Source organism: Orbicella faveolata, unplaced genomic scaffold, assembly GCF_042242905.1.
Source record: "Orbicella faveolata isolate gen_17 unplaced genomic scaffold, um_ofav_v1 contig_46, whole genome shotgun sequence".
In the NCBI taxonomy this organism is placed as follows: Eukaryota; Metazoa; Cnidaria; class Anthozoa; order Scleractinia; family Merulinidae; genus Orbicella; species Orbicella faveolata.
In genome coordinates, this window is record NW_028301576.1 from 26766400 (window position 1) to 26774495 (window position 8096).

General features: G+C 40.5%; 2 pseudogenes; both read left to right on the forward strand.

The window, feature by feature from the left end:
* Window positions 1-4411: 4411 nt before the first annotated feature.
* LOC149099277 (uncharacterized) lies at window positions 4412-5362 on the forward strand (annotated as a pseudogene).
* A 1090-nt stretch (window positions 5363-6452) lies between these two features.
* Window positions 6453-7877, forward strand: LOC149099278 (uncharacterized; annotated as a pseudogene).
* The last annotated feature ends 219 nt before the right edge of the window (window positions 7878-8096 follow it).

Genomic DNA, 8096 nt, shown 5'->3' on the forward strand with positions numbered 1-8096 from the left:
GTACCACTGCGTAGTGCAATGTCTTTATTTCACTGTGGCTTTACGATCCAGAGGCGACAAACACCAGAACAACCTGAGAATAGGGAAGATATAGAGAGTGAGCATTGAGGTCCAGCCTGTTTTCCACGTAAAGAGAGCACTTCACTGGGAGACGTAGAATACAACGCTGTTGTATGAAGTGTTGCGGATATTGTTACACCCGAGTCTTCTACTGCATCTTCATCCAGAAAGCGTGGAAAATACATGCACTTCTCTGCCGAGATTCGTGCCAAGATTGGCAAATATGCTAGTGAGAATGACAATTCAAAGGCAATCTGTCACTTCAAGAAAGAACTACCAGCCCTAAAGGAAAGTACAGTCAGGACTTTCAAGCAAGTGTACGAGAAACGATTGAAAGAAGAGAGGCGAAAGGGGAATACAGAGGGAAATATCTTGGCTATCCTGCATGATACACATGGTCATCCACCAAGCCTTCTTGAACTGGATAGCAAGCTAATCTCCCTTCTCAAGTATTCATAGCAGAGGTGGTGTTGTAAATTCCTGCGAGGTTAAGGCTACTGCACTGGCACTTGTAAACATCAACAACATAAGTGGATTGAGAGGATTTGAGCCCAAACCTACCTGGGTGAAGTCTATTTATAGACATTGCAATTTCACCCGCCGAGCTGGAACAACTCGTTCCCCAGTACCTCGCGGGGTGTTTGAAGAGTGCAAGCTCACTTTTCTTACAGATGTCAGCCGTACGATCACCCAGCACAAAATCCCACATGAGTTGGTGCTAAACATGGACCAAACCCCTTCCTCATACGTGTCAGTAGGAAGGATGACAATGGCCTCAAAGAACTCTTCTTCAGTCCCTATCCAAGGGTTAACCGATAAAAGGAACATAATGCTTACATTTGTTATATCGTTGTCGGGGGAGTTCTCGCCAATGCAGATCATATACCAAGGGAAAACTTCAAGAAGTCAGCCAGTGGGCTTCAAATTTCCAAATGGGTTTGCAGTTTCACAGAATGAGAAGCACTACTCAAATGAAGCGGAAACACTTTCCCTGATCGACAAAGTCATCAAGCCATTCTTTGATAGGAAAAAGAAGGAACTGAAGCTGCCACTAACACAGAAAGTGCTTCTGATCTGGGATGTGTTTCAGGGGCCAAAGGCGGAGAAGATCTTGTCAAAGCTGGCGTCTCTAAATATCGTGGTTGTGTCCGTACCTGCTAATATGACTCACTTTTTTCAGCAAGGTCAAGGTCAACTTTATTTAGGCAGGGTGGCCCAATCAGCACTTGGCTGGTATCAAAAGGGGCCCTGCGTAAATTAAGACTACATTAAATTTCTATACATAGAGATTAACGTTTACAATTATAAAAAATTAAAAATAAAAACTACTCTCTAAAATAAAGTCTAAGATTTTTAAAAATGGGGAGCGATGTTGCTTCTTTTATTGTAGTGGGTAAATTATTAAAATGAAGCGCACCAGAGTATCTGAAAGTCCTTTTCCCTAGCATTAACTTGGGTTTCGGCAAGTGCATGTCGTTCCTTGTTCTCGTGTTGTAAGAATGAACGTTGCAATTTCTAATAAAATAATCCGACAAATATGGAGGAGCTAAATTATTTAAACATTTAAAAACTAAAATGCATTTGTGGGCTTTTCTTTGGGTTTCCAAATCCACCCACCCTAACATTTTAAAAGATCCTTCGGTTGTGGCCCTCCTTTGTATAATGCGTGCTGCTCTGTTTTGCAGACGTTGCAAGCTGTTACTGCAACCGATTGACAGCCCATCCCATACCGTGTTAGTGTAATCAAAAATCGGCTGAACTAAACAATTATACACGCATTTAGCAGCTTTTAGAGTAAGGTAGGGTCGTATGCGTGACAGCAGGCCGAGACGTTTTCTTACTCTCTTACAAATCAATTCTACATGTTCGTTCCATGAAAGATTTTCATCTAGTGTTACCCCTAAATAACAGAAGCTTGATACTCTGTCAATGTTTTTCCCGTGAAGCTCTATTTTATAGTCTGGACAGTGTTCTAGTTTTTGCCTAGTTCCAAACAGCATCCATTTAGTTTTACTCTGATTGAGTATCAGCCTGTTGCTTACTAACCATTTCTCAACATTGGTAAGATCGTTTTGAAGAACCTGCTTGATGATATCTGGACAGGAATCAGAGAAATATATAACAGTATCGTCGGCATACATGCCTATTTGTGACTTCAGTAGACTTTGCGGGAGATCATTGATGTATATCACAAATAGTATCGGGCCCAGTATGGATCCTTGGGGAACCCCATAACTAATAGTTAAGCTCGATGATTCGTCTTGGTTGTATTTGACCTTCTGGGATCGAGCTGTAAGGTAGTCTTCGAACCATTTCAAACTTTTCCCTCTAATTCCATAATGTTCTAGTTTGTGGAGCAGGCAGAGGTGGTCAACGAGATCGAACGCTTTTTTTAGGTCTATAAAAATAGACCCGGTAATCATCTGTTTATCCATTTGTTCTAAAATGTGATCAACAAAGTGTACAGTGGCTGTTTCAGTGGAGTGTTTCTTATGGAATCCTGATTGATGCACTGACAAGGAATGGTTTCTGATTAGAAATGCTACAAGCTGTGATTGAATTGCTCGTTCCATTACTTTAGAAATCAACGGAAGGACTGAAATCGGACGATAATTATTTGGGTCGCTCTTATCGCCCGATTTGTATATTGGAGTTACCTTCGCAGTTTTCCATTCAGATGGTATCATACAGGTAGAAATTGTTAAATTTATGAGGTAGGCGACTGGTCTAGATATTTCATTTGCTGCATCTTTCAGTAATCGAGCAGGAATTCCATCAAGGCCAGTAGCTTTAGTTGACTTCATTTTGAGCAATTCTTTTTGAACAAATCCGGATGACACCTCTTCAAGGACAAAGTCTTGTTCAACTCTAGTTGACATAACTTTTGGCAGAGTACAACGTTCAAAATGGCTGCTCAGAGAGTTTGCGATCGATGTAAAAAAGCCATTGAATCTTGAGGCTGTAAGACCATCACTGCTTGAAGGTACTGATTTGATTTTTTGGGGGACGATTTTAGATTTAGCCATTAGATCTGACTGTTAATGGTTAGGCGAAGCACTTTATCAAAGAGAAATTTACTGCATGGTACTCCGAAGAGGTACAGAAACAGATAAACCCAGGAAATGGTGATGCTAATGGTGAGGTCAACGTTGATTTGAGACTTACAGCCCTGGAACCTCTCCACGCTTCATGGTTGGTGGACCTGTACAACCATCTCAGCAGTGATATTGGTTGGTGCCACATCGCTAAAGGGTGGGAAAAGGCTGGCATTGCCCAACTATTAGATGAATCGTTTAGTCTTCCCCCTGAGGATCCATTTGAAGAGATTGAAGGTTCTGTTGAGATCTCCTAGAAAGGACATGTAACGATACTCTCCATACTTGATAATGACTCGGAAGAACAAGAAGACTTTTTTTATTACTGTAAGACTGACTTTTAGAGAAATACAGTTGCTGCTAAGGGACAGCATATTTGTTTTGTTTCAATTGTTGATTAATGTACAATTTTTGTAAAAAAGAAAAAATTAAAGTCACTTAATCGTCAATTTCGCGAAATTAAATTCCCTGGAAACACAATTTTTCTCCACGATTGTGAAATTAAAGACTCGCTAAATGTGCTGAGAAAATTTTCGCAAAATTTAAGTCCCATGAAAATAAAGGAGAATAAGGTAGTCAAACGTCGTCCCCAGGCTCTCCTCTGTCTCCCTTAAAGAACCTGAGAATGAGGTCAGGAGTGGTCTCTTTAAGGCTCCCAGCATAGGAGGGGGCGTAATTCCCCCTTAGTTTTTTCTCTCACTCTTCCCCAGCTATGCCAAGTGCCTGCAACGGGCTAGACTGGGAAGTCCAGAACCATTGCTTTATCCAAGTTCTCTCCCGTGACGTGAGAAGTTGTGGGTGACAGAGAATGAGTGACCATAAATATTGTGTAATTTGGAACTACTTACCATTTCTTATCATAATGGTCTATTTTTAATAAGTCCATAAAAAGGATTCTGACATCAACACATTAATTACAAATTCAATTCGTGTAATTTTGGTCACAATCATGCATGAACATATCAATGTAATTGTCGCCAGGGCGCCACCCACAACCTGTGCTGTCACATGTGCACACTTCACAATTCGTTGTCATAGCTTGAAACAAATTGCGCATTTCCCCCGTTTACAAATCCTTGTAGAACTTTTTGAAGCTGGTCTTTGGTCCTCTGTTGCGGTCAGCGAAAATGAGTTACCGATGACCATGGATTGGCAAAGTCAATTAGACACTTTCGCTAGTTAAAATACAAGCTCGAACACAAAGGACAATAATTGGATGAAGCTTTATATGGAATTATTTTGGCCATGGTGCCCTTTTCAAAACCATATTCAAAGTTAGCTCGATGTCACAACAGATATTCGGCCTGTGAACATTGCGGGGAATGGCCAGCTTGGAATGGTGAGCAAAGACGTGACTGCAAGCCCACTGTTGTTACATCAAGTGTCTTTGCCTCAGTTAGACCCAGAGAAGAACTGGTACGCCTTGAATTCCGATTTGTCTTGTTCAAAACCATCTGTTTTTTGGTTTACTGTATCTGCATAAGCATTTCCTGAAGAAAACAAGCAAGTAGCCCTAGGGAATTTGCGTTGCAAAGATGGAACCATCTTTCTGCTGGTTTTGCTTGCATCGAAGCAGCAAAAAAAGTTCATGTAGCGTCAGCCTTCGACCTGCTCGGAATTCTTTGATTGAAACCTTGGTCGAGTTGCCATTTCATGAAGTCTGATTACTTCAGAGCAGTTGTATCTTCAATCAATTCCTGTGGCTTACACTGCAACTCACTTGAAGATGAGAGTGGAAAATTGGCCCAAATGCAAAGCGAGGAAGGAGTGTTAGATTCTGAGCCCAGAAAGCAAAGATATTGATATTCAGACACCACCAAGCACACCAAGACTGTCTGAAGGAAGAAGCCTGCCACATCATGAAAGCCCGCTAATAGCACAAAGTCCGGATGATTTAGCCAAACCACCTCGGAAGAAGAAAAGGTCCATGGAGTAGCTAAAAGTTGACCATGACCTCTCCCCACCCAAGAAGGGCTGTATTTGATGTGATGCTCAAAGAAAAGGGCATCCAAAAGTCTTTTAGAAAACTTTTGTCAGAAGAAGTTTGGGAAAAAAGAGTTGAGTGTATGAGGGTCCCTGACTGGATTTACCTACTGTTCAAGCTCAAGTCACAACTGTCTGACAGTGGTTGGCAAGAGTTGACAAATCTGACTCAACTTGGAAGAACTGGGGTAAGTAAGGTTGAGCAAAGTGTTTTCATGATGTAAGCTTATTAAAACTCAAGGAATGGTGTCGTAAACGATTTTGCACATTTCCCATGTTGATTGCCTTTGACTATTTGATTCCTTGTAGTGAATTTTTTTCGCTTGCATATGATTGGTTAAAACCTGACGTTGCTAATGGCCTTGTACCAAATTTATAATTAATTGAACACACCTATTGGGTGATGATGTGGGGTACCTGGATAATGTAGTCAATTTGGTTAGCTGGCCTGGCTTAATTTCACTTGTATTATTTCAAATGACAGGCAAACGCCCTTCTAAGGAGGACAGTCAGAGCTTGTCCTGTCACTGTATATTTTATGTTTCTGTTGGAGATCAAATATTTTTTAAAAGTAGTCAATTTTTGACATTGGTATTTGGAGCATGCTGTAAGCAGGTGTAATGTCCAGTTGGTATAAACACAACATTTTCCACAATGTTTTTTGTTGGTCCTTCTCCAGTGGCTGTTTGACTAGTCCCCTCATTTATTGAATTTTTGAAATAATTCTAATAGATTGTATCTATTCTTATTTCACTATAATAGGCATGTGATTGTGATTTAGGGATGCACAAAGTCTGTCTGGAACACTTCAGTCAAACAAAGGCAAACATTGGCGGGTAATATGTATAGAAAATTTGTGCTAACTGTTTTGTTAATCAAATAGGCGTTGCCTCTTAATTGACAGACTTATTTGATGACAAGAATCGTGATTGCCATAAATTTTATACATTGATTTAAAGGCTTTAGGTTATTGTGGTTCATACCAGTTTTCAGTAGAATCAAAGTGAGAAACTGTCTGGAAATCTGTCTGTTAAACACGCTCACCCAGAGAATCTGTTAAAGACTCTGCTAACCCGCAAAGTGCGACTGTTGTAACTACCCGTCACAGAAGTAAGTCAAAATTCAAGTTTCTGAATTTAGCTATGAGATAAAGATTTATTTGCATTTGTTCTGATTGCGAATTATAAATGTATTTCTTTTAGATCAAAAATTATTAAACCTTGGCTTGATATTACGCAGTTTGTGATGGTCTTTTGAGCCTCAAAAGTGAAAAATAAGAGTGTTGCTGGGTAGGGAAGCAGTGGAATTCCAAGTATGCAAATAGATGACACCCCTAGTGTAAGTTCTGGCGATAATAATCATCCAATTAACGCACAACAAAGCACAAGTTCCGGTAATGATAATGACATGCCAAACCGTGAAAGTGGATTATTTGTTGCTATCCATGAGGTAAATGATAACATCCAAACTAACTCCAACACTTCAACCAGTGCTTGTGGTTTCAAGATGGAAAAGCCTAAGATGCCCAAATTGTAGGAGACGAAAGAGATTACGCCATTTTTCGCGCTGATTTGAAGTATGCAATAGAATTGAAAAACAGCAAGAGGGACGTGATAACTTTTCTTCCCACTTGTCTCTGCAAGATAAACCATAGGGTTAATTAAAGAGATAGGTCAAGATTATGACGCAGCGTGGGGTTATTTGGACTCTATTTATAGAGATCCAAGGTTCATGTCCGACACAATCACCAAAGACATAGTTAAGTTTAGAGCTCTGCACCCGGACAAAAATGCGCGATTTTGCGACTTAGATCATTTAGTTAAATGAAGCTTCAACACGGTCAAGGAATTCGAAAGTCAAAATGATATGGACAATAGTTCCATGTTGTCTATCATCGAGCAAAAAATGTGCCCAGATGATCGAAAGGTTTGGTCACGAGATTTGGAGCATCAAAAGCAACTTTAGAGTGACTGATAGTGTGGATGAATGTAGAGAGGAAATCACGTATGCGTGCTACTGCCCTGTTGAGATCTAGCAAGTCACTCTTTGTGTTTCAAGTTGACACACCCAACCAGAAGGGGCCCAAATGCTGGTACTGCAAAAACGTGTCTCATTGGCCAGATAACTGCCCTAAATTCACTATATTTGGTATCGACCAGCATATCTAGGTCGCCAAAGAAAACCACGTCTGCTTTAGTTGCCTGAAACCAGCAGGAAGATAGCATTGAGTTGATAACTGCAGGATATGTCAAAAGTGTATGAATTCTGATATGGAAGGGAATGCATGCAATTTCATTATCCGTTGCTTCACTAGAGCACTGCACTCAACATTGGTGTTGCATCGCTCTCTGAACCACATGAAGCTCTTTTGCTGGTGACAACATGCAAGATCTACAGACAGAAGGGGTTCCAAAAGCAAGCAACACTCTTCTTGACTCAGGAGCATAGGTCAGCCTAATCCGTGAGGAGACAGAAGCTGCACTGGGGCTCAAAGGAAACGACACGGCCATCAAAATTATGAAAGTGGGAGGAGAAGAGGAGATGATCAAGACTAAAGTTTGCAAGGGATCTACGAGCTGTGGTGTTGGTGTGATTTTCTTGATGAGAGATATCATAAAAAGCAGAAACTGCCTTCTGTCATTTCAGTGGATATTTAAGAACGTGGCCAGTCTGAGGAAAGAGTTAGGCCTCTTATTGTTCAATGGAAAAAGTAGAGGTCAGTGTATTGGGTTTACCTAAATTATATTTATATCATTGTGTGATTCCAGAAAATATCCATAATATCCACACAGAAGGTGTTTTGGTTTGAGCCCTCACCCTCCAGAAATTTTGAGTTGAGCTTTGTACATTCAGTTACAATTTTTACCGTTTCATCCCCTTTCCACCCTCTCCCTCTTGGAATTTCCAATGACCTTTCTTTGGGTGGGTATAGATATTTTTAGGAACTGCACATTTTAT